The sequence below is a fragment of the Eurosta solidaginis genome, chromosome 1 (genome assembly GCF_040869045.1).
Source record: "Eurosta solidaginis isolate ZX-2024a chromosome 1, ASM4086904v1, whole genome shotgun sequence".
Lineage (NCBI taxonomy): Eukaryota > Metazoa > Arthropoda > Insecta > Diptera > Tephritidae > Eurosta > Eurosta solidaginis.
The window spans coordinates 149,086,859-149,098,371 of record NC_090319.1 but is presented as its reverse complement, the minus strand read 5'-3'; the positions used below and the strand labels follow the sequence as shown (position 1 = coordinate 149,098,371).

The following is an 11,513-nucleotide window of genomic DNA, read 5'->3' as shown; positions in this document are numbered from 1 at the left end:
ATCACTTTCCATTGATACAACCCTCGGCCGGGCACGGTAAATGCTGTATACTTCTTGCTATCTTCTTCCATCGGGATTTGCCAATAACCATTTTTGAGGTCCAGACTGCTGATAAAACGCGCGCTACGTAGCCTATCTAAGATATGCTGTATTCTTGGGAGTGGGTACGCATCTGGCACTGAGCGAGCGTTGAGCTGCCGATAGTCAACGCAGAGTCTCCATTTGCCGTTCTTCTTCCGGGCTAGAACTATTGGTGCACTGTGTGGGCTGTGGGATGGTTCGATGCAACCCTTCTCTATTAGCTCGTCTACCTCCTTGTTTATGATCTCCTGCATCTTTGGGTTCTTAGGGAAATACCGCTGTTTGATTGGACGGTCATCTCGCATCACTATCTTATGCGTGGCAATGTTGGATACTCCTGTCATCTCTTCGAAAATCTGTAATTCGCGCTTTAGAAACGTACTCACCGCAACGTCACTCCTCACGTCTTTCTCGATACTTGCGCTACCTTCGTCCTCCATCATGGTTGTACACGTCACCATCTCCTGCGCTCTCTCTTCTGCTCGTAACGTCATTGTTTCGTTGCCACACCTCAGCTCAAATTTAGCCTTTGCCAGATAATCTGTCCCGATCACCATGCTGTCGACTAACCTAGGCAGAACTAACAACTCACTCTGATGCACTTGATCCCCCAGTTTTACCTCTGCATCCACTGCCTCCGCTATCCATGCTGCGCTGCCATCGCCCATCACCACTCGTGTATGTATCTTCTTGAGCTTCCGTGCGTCTATTTTCGCCGCTGTCTTCTCGCTGATGAAACTTCGTGTCGCCCCCGTATCTACTGACGCCATGACTTCCTCTCCATCCAGGGTTACTGCAGCCAAGATTCGCCCTTGGGTCTGCCTAAATGTACTTACTGAGTACGAGGTTGGGTTTGTTGAGACGCCACCCCTCGATACCAATGGGGTCTCTGCCCGTTTCCCTGCTGTCCACGACAGCAGTCACGCGTTAGTATACCTACTCGGCCACACTGCCAGCATAAATCCCTTCGTTCGTTTCGACACCCATGTGCGTAGTGTCCGCTTTCCCCGCATCGCCTGCATGCGTTCCGTGGATCGATGGGCCCTTGGCGTGGTGTCTTCGCATGCTCTGGCGTGCTCGCTTGTCGTTGCGCCTCCGTTCTCCGATCTCCTTGCTTCTCATCTTCGTGTATATATTGATAATGCTCGGTTGGCCGTCGCGGCACAAAAGGTTTCGCCGCCGGCCTTAGCGGTTCTTTCTCCGGTAAGATGTTCTCGTAATCCTCGGCCATGCTTACCAGTTCCTCTAAGCTGGTGAACTCGCTCCGTTTGATGTAAAGTTGGTACTCTCGTCGACAATTTCTGTAAATCCGGTTCAGCTTCTGCTCGCCGTTGTAGTCAGCGTGACGCATGAGTGCCTGTAACGATAAAACGAAATCTTTAAACTGCTCACCTGCGCGCTGCGTACGCTGACGGATCTCGTCATCTAGCTTCTCGAAATACCTCGAGCTCAGGAAAAACTTTAGAAAGTCCTTCTTGAAGGCTTCCCACTCTTGCCACTGCCTGTTGTTGTTCCGGTACCACACCAAGGCCTTGTCCTTCAGCAACTCAGGTAACGCTCGTGGGATGGAATCGCGACCAACTTCGTAACTGTCGGCCAGCTCCTCCACCCGTTCAATAAAACATAGCGGGTCCTTACCACCGTCATATTTCAGACCCCACTTACGGACTCGGTCCATTACGTTGGCGTGCGGCATCGTGCGCGTTTACTCTGAAATCCCTTGTGTGATCTTCCTGTGATTTTACCACCTGTTATCCTCTGGTTACTTGTACTCCTCTCGTGATTATCCTCGTATTGTTACTTGTTTACCATGTGACTCTATATTCAGTGTCCCTGCTCGGGCGCCATTTGTGACGGACTTTTCCTTGCGCCGGGGTATGCTCAGTCCGTCCAGGATCCCTGTGGAATTAGAGAAGAATCCCTATCGTCTCCTTTTAAAGAGAAAGATCCCGTTTTGTTGTTAAAAAGAAACGTTATAAACTCTTTATTCCGAAATATTCAAACTACCCTTAAAGCTATGGCGACGGAGGTGGGAAACCACCATTGGTTCTACGCCGATGGGGTTGGGAAAACCCCCACCGGGACTACGCTTAAACTAAAAATCTCAGACTACTTCGTAAAGAAAGTGGAGGTGGAGAACCACCACTTCCTCCCAGTCGGTGGAATTGGTAAAACCCCCACCGAGTATATAGCTTAAGAATACCCTGCTCTTTCTAAAGGTTGCGGAGGTGGAAAAACCACCACAATCCCTCTAACGATGGGGTTGGAAAAACCCCCAAAGTTGCTAAAATAAAGAACTCGTGAGATGGAAAAATCCCAGGAGTCCCATTCACCGCTAAACAAGGCGTTAGCAGGCTACTATACCTAGCTGGCTACTGTCTCAATTCGCGAAATTTGTCGCCCTTTTATACTTGTCCACGCGCAGGTGGACAGTTAACCTGCAACAATAAATTTTACTTATTATATGTATTTACTTAAGGTATCTTACATTTAACTGTATTATTCTACCCATATATCGCATTATAAGTATTTATCTCCAAATTGCGTATGTAAAAATGCCTCTTGTACTGCCCCCCTAACATGTGAGTTCGTTGGTACGCATCTCCAGTTTGCTAGCATAGTTATTTTTGTTTTCCCTCTGCTGCTTGCTTATTGGGTCTTGTTGTTGTCGACGAGTTGGTTGCCCTTCGTAGGTAACTTGTGTCTAGTACCCACGCTGTGTTGTTGGTATGCTAACGTGACCGCTTCCTAGTACATTGCATTTTTTTCGTTTCTCTTTGTGCGATGTCCGCCCCGACGGTTCGCCTTAATGCCTGCTGTGCTTGGTCGCAATGGCTTGGTATACGTATGTTTGTATGTTTTTGGTGTTCTTGCAATGGGGGCTTATGTGTGTTGCTTATTGCATTGCTGTATTCCCAGCATTATCTAAAATTCCAGCCGGTTATGGGTTATCTGTGGAAATTATAATGTTCAACCAAAATATTTACCGTATGCGGGCAGAGATAATTATTTAAACGAAGAAATTAGATGTTGTCATGAATGTTTGCATGTATATTAGGGTAATTCAAAAATGATTATTTTGTATGTGTAAATTTAATTCATATAATTCAGTTTTGTACATTTTACATGCTATATGTATAAATTCATTGTAATTCAAGTAGGATTTATACACGTTTTAATGAGTTTTGATAAATATTTGTAGGTTCGAATGTGTGGGCTCCAAAGCCGGTGGATTTGGGTCCTCACAAGGTATTGGACACAGCCTAAGGCTAGCAGTCAGTGGCTTTAAACTTCCTTTGAAACGTTGCACTGCACTGCACTTTCGGTTCTTGCAACCATCGCGGTTATAAATTATTATACAAATTTTGAGCTTATTCGTGACTATAACACCACTTTCGTCGTTATCTGAATATTTAGAAAAAATCGCTATCACAGTGCTTCCTGCTCGTTTAAAAATTTAAACGTGCACACACACACGTTTTATTGCAAAAGACCATTTATTGGCTCTAGCTACAAGCGTTAATTTTGTGGCAAGCAAATTTTCCTTGGACACTTAGCACCAGCAATACATTTTATGAGAAGAGACACAACCTCACTCCTCATATTGCACACCGGTCACACATACAGGTTCACTGTTTTGTCAATTTAATTATAATATCTTCTTTTTTTAAAATACAATATAAATTGGGTTTTAGTCGTTCAATCCTCACATTTATATTCGATTTTTCACTGTATCTTTATATCACAGATTTATTATATTATATCACACACGTATATAATTATTTTTCATAAAATCTGGTATTCAGTGGCGAAGAGCTGAAAATAACACTTTATTGCATATATATACATATATATTTGGTTATAATAAATTTTAAAAGAACATAAAGAGGTGATTCCAAAATTTTTTCTTTTGCGTGAAAATTTGTTTTTGAGTGGTGGTGTTAGGTTATTGAAACCCTTCCCTTTGCTTCTGAGCATCAAACTTAAATTTTCTAATTAGGCCCTGCATAATAGCTATTCTCTGTTAAATATCAAACGATATGGAGAAATTCATTAAAGCAGCTGATGAGGTGGCACAGTTTGAGGCTGAATTCAACGACAGACCTCAAGCTGAACACACAAAATATACTCTAGCCATTCACCAAGAAGAGTTAAAGAATAATTGGAGAAAGGCAAAGTTAGCTTATGAGGATCTCTTGTACTCTGAAACGGCAGAGAAAAAGGTGTTAGCGCAGGCCAAGCCGAAATACCAGGCAACGTATGCCGCATATGTACGCGGCAGTTCAACCATGGCTGAATTAATAGCAAAGCTAACTAAACGCGATAAGGAGGGAGAAGGGACACCTGATCCAGAACACAGCATGCGATTACCTCCGTGCGATACGGATGTATTCAAAGGTGACTACCTCTCCTGGCCAACGTTCCGTGACATGTTCACGGCAATATATATACGGAATAAGCGCCTCACTCCAGTTGAGAAGTTATTTCACCTCAACCAAAAAACGCAGGGTGAGGCAAGAGATATAGTTAAAAAATGCCCCTTACAAACGATGGGTTTGACACAGCGTGGAAGAATTTAGGGGAAAGATATGAGAATAAACGAATTCTCGTCAATACCCAATTAAAAATATTATTCAATCTGGAAAGCGTAGAAAGTGAGTGTGGCACCGCGATTAAAACACTTCAGCGGGAAATAAATAACTGCATCTCAGCTCTAAAAGCTCACCAAATTGAGATAGGCAATTGGGATGCGATATTCACATATCTATGCTCCACCAAACTACCCGAAAGTACGCTAGCTTTATGGGAACAGACCATAGAGAATAAAACTGAAATATCAAAATGGGAAGATATGAATAAATTTTTATCAAATAGGTTCCAGACCTTGGAAACAGTCTCGGGATTAACAGGTAGCAAAAATACCAAAGCTCCCAAACAACTACCACCCAAACATAATAATGATTCGTCTCAAAAGAAAGTAGGCGCTTACCAAGCAAATGTAGCTAGAAACACTTGCAGATGCTGTAAGAAAAATAACCACAAGCTGTCACAATGCCAAAGCTTCCAACGGCTCTCTGTCGTAGACAGAGTAGCGTTTATAAAAGACAGTAGGGGGTGTCTAAATTGCCTCTCAGCGAAACACACAGTATCCAAATGTACGTGCTCCTTTAATTGTAGCATTTGCCATCTAAGGCATCATACACTCCTGCATATTCAACAAAATGCGGGCACGAGTGCAAGACCAACCACAACCCAACAAACACAATTAGATCAAAGACCATCTACCTCGGCACAAGCTCAGGCCCAACGTCAGTTTGCCACGGCAAATAATCAACCAACCAACTTCAATTCCTGTTTCGCGAATACAAGCAAAGGGGTTCTATTAGGCACTGCGCAAGTCAATATATTTTATAACAATGAACACTTTTCGGCCCGCGCCCTAATAGACTCCGGATCAGAGTGCTCGTTCATTTCGGAACGACTTAAGAGAAGGATAAATTTGCCCTGTCGGAAGCTAAATGCACAAGTGTCAGGGATAAACAACACGGTGTCAGCCCAAGTGAAAGAGGCATGCTTCATTCAGTTGCGGTCATCAATAAACCCGAATGTACGCATACACACTACAGCATTGGTTTTAGCCCAGCTCACCGGCAATCTGCCAACCTGTCAAATTGACCCCATGACACACCAAGTTTTCCCGGACTTGGTGCTAGCAGATCGGAGGTTCTTTGTAAATGAACAAGTAGATCTTATTCTGGGTGGGGATATTTACGCACAGATAATGCTAGGCGGTATACGAAAAAATGTTTTAGGCACCCTCCTTGCGCAGGAAACAGTATTTGGCTGGATATTAACTGGCCAAACGGAGACGGCCAGCCCAGCCGGCAGGCGTGTGTCATTTTTTAATGAGGTATCGCTGGACAAACAAATAGCGTCATTTTGGGAGCTGGAAGATATTCCCAAAAACCATATTTATACCAAAGACGAAAATTACTGCGAGGAGTTGTATCAAAAAACCACCAAAAGAAATGAGGATGGCAAATATATCGTGTCATTGCCTTTTAAGCAGGATTTTAAAAAGGGTATCTCATTAGGACCGTCGCTAAAGAGCGCGTGCTCACAATTTTTCAGAAATGAAACCCGGTTGCGAAAAATCCCGAATTGCAGACGGAATATAACCGAGTCGTATCAGAATATGAAACGTTAGCTCATATGGCACGAGTAGAAGAGCATGTTCCGGCAGATACATGCGATACCTATTTTTTACCCCATCACGCAGTAATTAAGGAAGAAAGCACCACCACTAAAGTGAGAGTTGTTTTTAACGCCTCCTGTCCCACTGCTAATGGAATCAGTTTAAATGATGTCCTTCATTCAGGCCCAGTCCTTCAGAGTGATCTAACAATTCTCATACTCCGTTGGAGATTGTTCCGATACGTATTCAACAGTGACATCGAAAAGATGTACCGGCAGATATTGTTAGAGCCCAGGGACACCAGGTATCAACGCATCGTCTTCAGGTCATCCACCTGCGAACCCATCGGCATATACGAATTGAAGACGGTGACCTTCGGAGTAAACAGCGCGCCCTACCTGGCCATAAGGACCCTTCTTCAACTAGCAGAGGACGTAGAGGAAACCTATCCCATCGCATCGGACATCCTACGACAGTTTATGTATGTCGACGACGTTTTAGCGGGCGGACACACCATCGCCACGGCCACCAAGGCACGGGACGAAATCCAAGCGGCATTACAATCAGCCGGCTTCTCCCTCAGGAAATGGACTTCAAATTGCGACCAACTACTGGAAGGTATTCCAAGATCGCATTTATAAAACGAAAATTTTTTAAATTTTGAAGATGCTAGCATGGTTAAAGCGTTAGGGATCAGGTGGAATGCCCACTCTGACTATTTCTATTTTTCTGCGAAACCCATCGATAACCAAGTCGTGTTCACAAAGAGAACAATACTATCTGCTATAGCAAAATTATTTGATCCACTAGGTTGGCTAGGGCCATTTATTATTACTTCGAAGATCATTATGCAAGGTATTTGGCTGGAAGGCACGGGCTGGGACGAAGCCGTGTCTCCGCGATATTAGATAGATGGCATGATTTTTTAGAAAGCTACAGACATATTGAAAGCATTCGTATACCACGTTGGGTACAGTTTTCCCCGGTAGCGAGCAGCGAACTACATGGCTTCTGCGATGCTTCCGAGAAAGCATACGCAGCCGCAATATACCTGAGGGTACAAGTTGATAATCATGTGTTCGTAAATCTGCTCTACGCAAAAACCCGGGTAGCACCGGTGAAGACTATATCTCTGCCCCGCCTTGAACTATGTGGTGCGGTGCTGCTAGCAGAAATAGTACAGTCAGTCGCGAAAAATCTTAATTTTAACAGCCCTACAACCTATCTATGGACGGATTCGACAATCGTCCTTGCATGGATTCGCAAGCCCCCATGCTCGTGGTCCACTTTCGTTGCCCACCCTATGGGAAAGTAGGGAAAGAAAACTGGCTTCATGTTGACTCGGCATCAACCCCGGCAGATCTCGCAAGTAGAGGTATACCCGCTGAAGATCTTATCAACAAAGCCCTGTGGTGGGAGGGCCCTTCTTGGCTTCATGAAGATAGCTCAAATTGGCCTACCCAAGAAACAGAATATACCACCACGTCAGAAGAAAAGCGGGTCCAGGTACACTCATCAATAGTAGATACAGACTCTGATATCCTCACAAGATTTTCTGACCTCTCGAGAGCTTTGAAAGTACTATCCTACGTCTGGAGATTCTTTCAAAGAAGTAACCCAAAAACAAGAGCCTCATATCAGGCGAATTCTTGCTCAATTTCGTCGAGCGAAATAAAAGCAACGACCCAACGTCTGATTGTTATCTACCAAAAGAGGCATTATGGGGAGGAGTATGCAGCTTTAAAATCTAAAAAACTCATAGGAGCAAAGAGCGAGGTACTACCACTGAACCCATTCTTAGATGAAAGGGGGGTTATGAGGGCAGGCGGCCGCCTCGAAGCTTCCGAAGATATCCCGTACAACGAGCGACATCCAGTCATTTTGCCGTATAATTGCCAGTTGTCACGTCTTATTGTAAAGTTTACACATAGGATCTCACTCCATGGGGAAAACCAACTTATGCTACGCCTCATCCGTACGCAGTATTGGATACCACGTGTCAAGAACATGATAAAATCGACAATCCACAATTGCAAGGAATGCACGATTTACCGAAAACGCGTTCAAACCCAGCTAATGGGAATTTTACCCAAGGAAAGAACTACGTACTCACGGGCATTCACAAATACAGGAGTGGATTTTGCGGGACCCTTCGATATAAAGAACTTTCGTGGGCGAGGTTGTAGAGTGTCGAAGGGGTACGTGTGCTTGTTCGTTTGCTTTGCAACGAAAGCGATTCACTTGGAACCCACCTCCGACCTCAGCACCCAGTCATTTTTAGCAGCATTTGCGAGGTTCGTCTCGCGAAGAGGCTGCCCTAGTAAGATGTTTTCCGACAATGGCACAAATTTTGTCGGGGCTTCTAGAGCACTTAAAGCGGAAATGAGGGAATTCCTACAAAATGCCCGCGATATCACCCTATCCAAGTACTCCCATCAATCCTTATCGTGGCACTTCATTCCCGCATCAGCTCCTCACATGGGGGGACTATGGGAGGCGGGAGTGAAAAGTTTTAAAAGCCACTTCACAAAAATCGCGTCAAGTAGCAAATTCAACTTTGAGGAATTTGCGACTTTGCTATGCAGGATCGAAGCCTGCCTCAACTCCCGACCATTGAGCCCTGCGTCAAACAATGCCTCAGACCTGGAGCCACTAACCCCAGGTCACTTTCTGGTAGGAGGACATCTCTTATCTCCACCAGAACCTGATGCCAGCGAAAACTCTGCCTCAATCATAAATCCATGGCAAAAGTTAAAATCCCTACATCACTCCTTCTGCAAGAGGTGGAAATCGGAATACCTCTCTGAACTGCAGAAGAGAAATAAATGGAGATCTCCCAAAACGAACCTAAAAATCGGGGACCTGGTCGTAATCAAGGAGGATAATTTGTCTCCAAACGAATGGAGACTCGGACGGGTGGTCAAATTACACCCAGGACCTGACGATCGCGTCAGAGTGGTCGATATCACGACGATGAAAGGCCAGGTAACCCGACCCTTGGTAAAGCTCATCATCTTACCAGACAATCGCGATGAGGCAGAAGAATCTGCTGCATCCAATTAAAACCTTTGCCGAGAGTATTCCACCTCACGAAATCCCACCGTGGTGTTATGGTAGCGTGCTCCGCCTATCACACCGTATGCCCTGGGTTCAACTCCCGGGCAAAGCAACATCAAAATTTTTAGAAATAAGATTTTTCAATTAGAAGAAAATTTTTCTAAGCGGGGTCGCCCCTCGGCAGTGTCTGGCAAGCGCTCCGATTGTATTTCTGCCATGAAAAGCTCTCAGTGAAAACTCATCTGCCTTGCAGATGCCGTTCGGAGTCGGCATAAAACATGTAGGTCCCGTCCGGCCAATTTGTAGGGAAAAATCAAGAGGAGCACGACGCAAATTGGAAGAGAAGCTCGGCCTTAGATCTCTTCGGAGGTTATCGCGCCTTACATTTATTTTTTTTTTTTTTTATTAAAAAAAAAAAAAAAAACTCGTTTCCTAACAAGCCAACGTAATAAAACCGCACTGCGTTTTTCCCTTTTTGCGCACGCAAACAACCGGCGTTTTTTGCCCGAACCCAAATAAGCGGGCATCTAAATGTCACGCAGAACAAAAATTGGAGATCGAGTTCGGTTTTCCGCAGCAAATTCAATTGGGGTTGTTCTCATACAAGTTGTATGTGCATGAGACAGTTTTGACAGAAAATGACTTGCGTGCGTTTATAGTAAGTTGGCTTGTAATTGCCTGCAGTTACTAGTCTGGGGTACGTATCATCGATCCAATAGTCACATTCGCTTTGCTCGCATTACCATGGTGTGTATTGTTGTTTGTTGCAACACACCACCGTATTTCATGTACCACATGTATTACGTTTAGCAACGATAACTTTGTAATTTCGCCCTCACAGAAATTTTAGCGCGTTTGAAAATTAGAAAATGTTCATTGTTACCATGTACATACATCAGTTAACTTACCAGGAAGTACGAGACAAAGGCGAATAGAACTTCTTACGGCTCGCAGCACTGCTTGCTGCTTGCTGCCTTTTTGCATTGGAGTAGGAGAGCTGGTTTTATAAAAAATAGGGCTTTCGGTGATTTAAAAACCCCGCAAGGTCTAAAGGAGTTGGACAAATTCCTTGCGGACAACAGATACATTAGCGGCTACACGCCCAGCAAAGCTGATTTATTAGTATTCGATGCTTTAGGCAAGGATCAAACTGGTAACTTCCCACATGTACAACGTTGGTACCGTCACATTGCTTCCTATCAGGCCGGTGAACGTGCTGCCGGGGGCGGTTCACCATTATCACAGGCTGCCGGTGGTAAACCTACAGTTGCGGCTCCTGCTGCTGCGGATGACGACGTCGATGTGGATCTCTTCGGTTCTGACGATGATGAAGAGGATGCGGAAGCAACACATATCCGTGAGGAACGTGTTGCGCCATATTCTGCGAAAAAAAATTTAAAAAACCCGCGCTAATCGCTAAGTCGTCAGTGCTGTTGGATATTAAGCCATGGGATGATGAGACCGAAATGAAGGAAATGGAAAAACTGGAACGCAGTATTATGGAGGATGGAAAGTTTCAATTGAGTTGTTGCCTGAAACCATTCAGGTAAAATTCAAGAACTTGTTCAATCCGTCGACATTGCTACCTTCAATAAGGAGAGAGCTAGGAGACTTCTTAAAGCTCGTGACGCTGCGAATGGCAGCTATTCTGATTACAATTCTTATAACTTGCCTTTTGTTTGGCCTTGACTGGTTTGCAACATTCATCCCAGCCAGTACCGAATTCTTCGTCTAAAATTATATCATATGATGGGCAACTAATTGACGCAGCTATAAGCAATAGAGTATTGGATTTTTATTTCAATAGTTCTGTGGTTTTTCATTGGTTACCAACCAGCACATATCCTTTGTTTTTCGCTTTTCTAAACTATAATTATATCTGTTTAATATTAGGAGAGAAAACATTATGTCGGCATGAGTTTTCTACCGTCGTATTCATATGCTAATTGCTGACTTCACTGAGTTTATGCATAACATAATTAAGGGGAAAGGCGGATGAAACCGCTCGAACGGTTATGGGATTTTCAAAAGAGGGCTTGGACATAATACAGAACATAATTTTGAAATGAGATGCTACATATTGCCTATTAAAAATGAGAGCTGGTTTGACAAGTTGTGAGAGGCCTGCGCGGAATACTCTCAATCTTTTGAAACCAGCCTCTGGGCTTTATCTTGGGAA

General features: G+C 44.2%; 1 pseudogene; it reads left to right on the top strand.

Moving 5' to 3' along the window:
• Positions 1–4,121: 4,121 nt before the first annotated feature.
• On the top strand, positions 4,122–10,884 carry LOC137238076 (probable elongation factor 1-beta; annotated as a pseudogene).
• Positions 10,885–11,513: the final 629 nt, after the last annotated feature.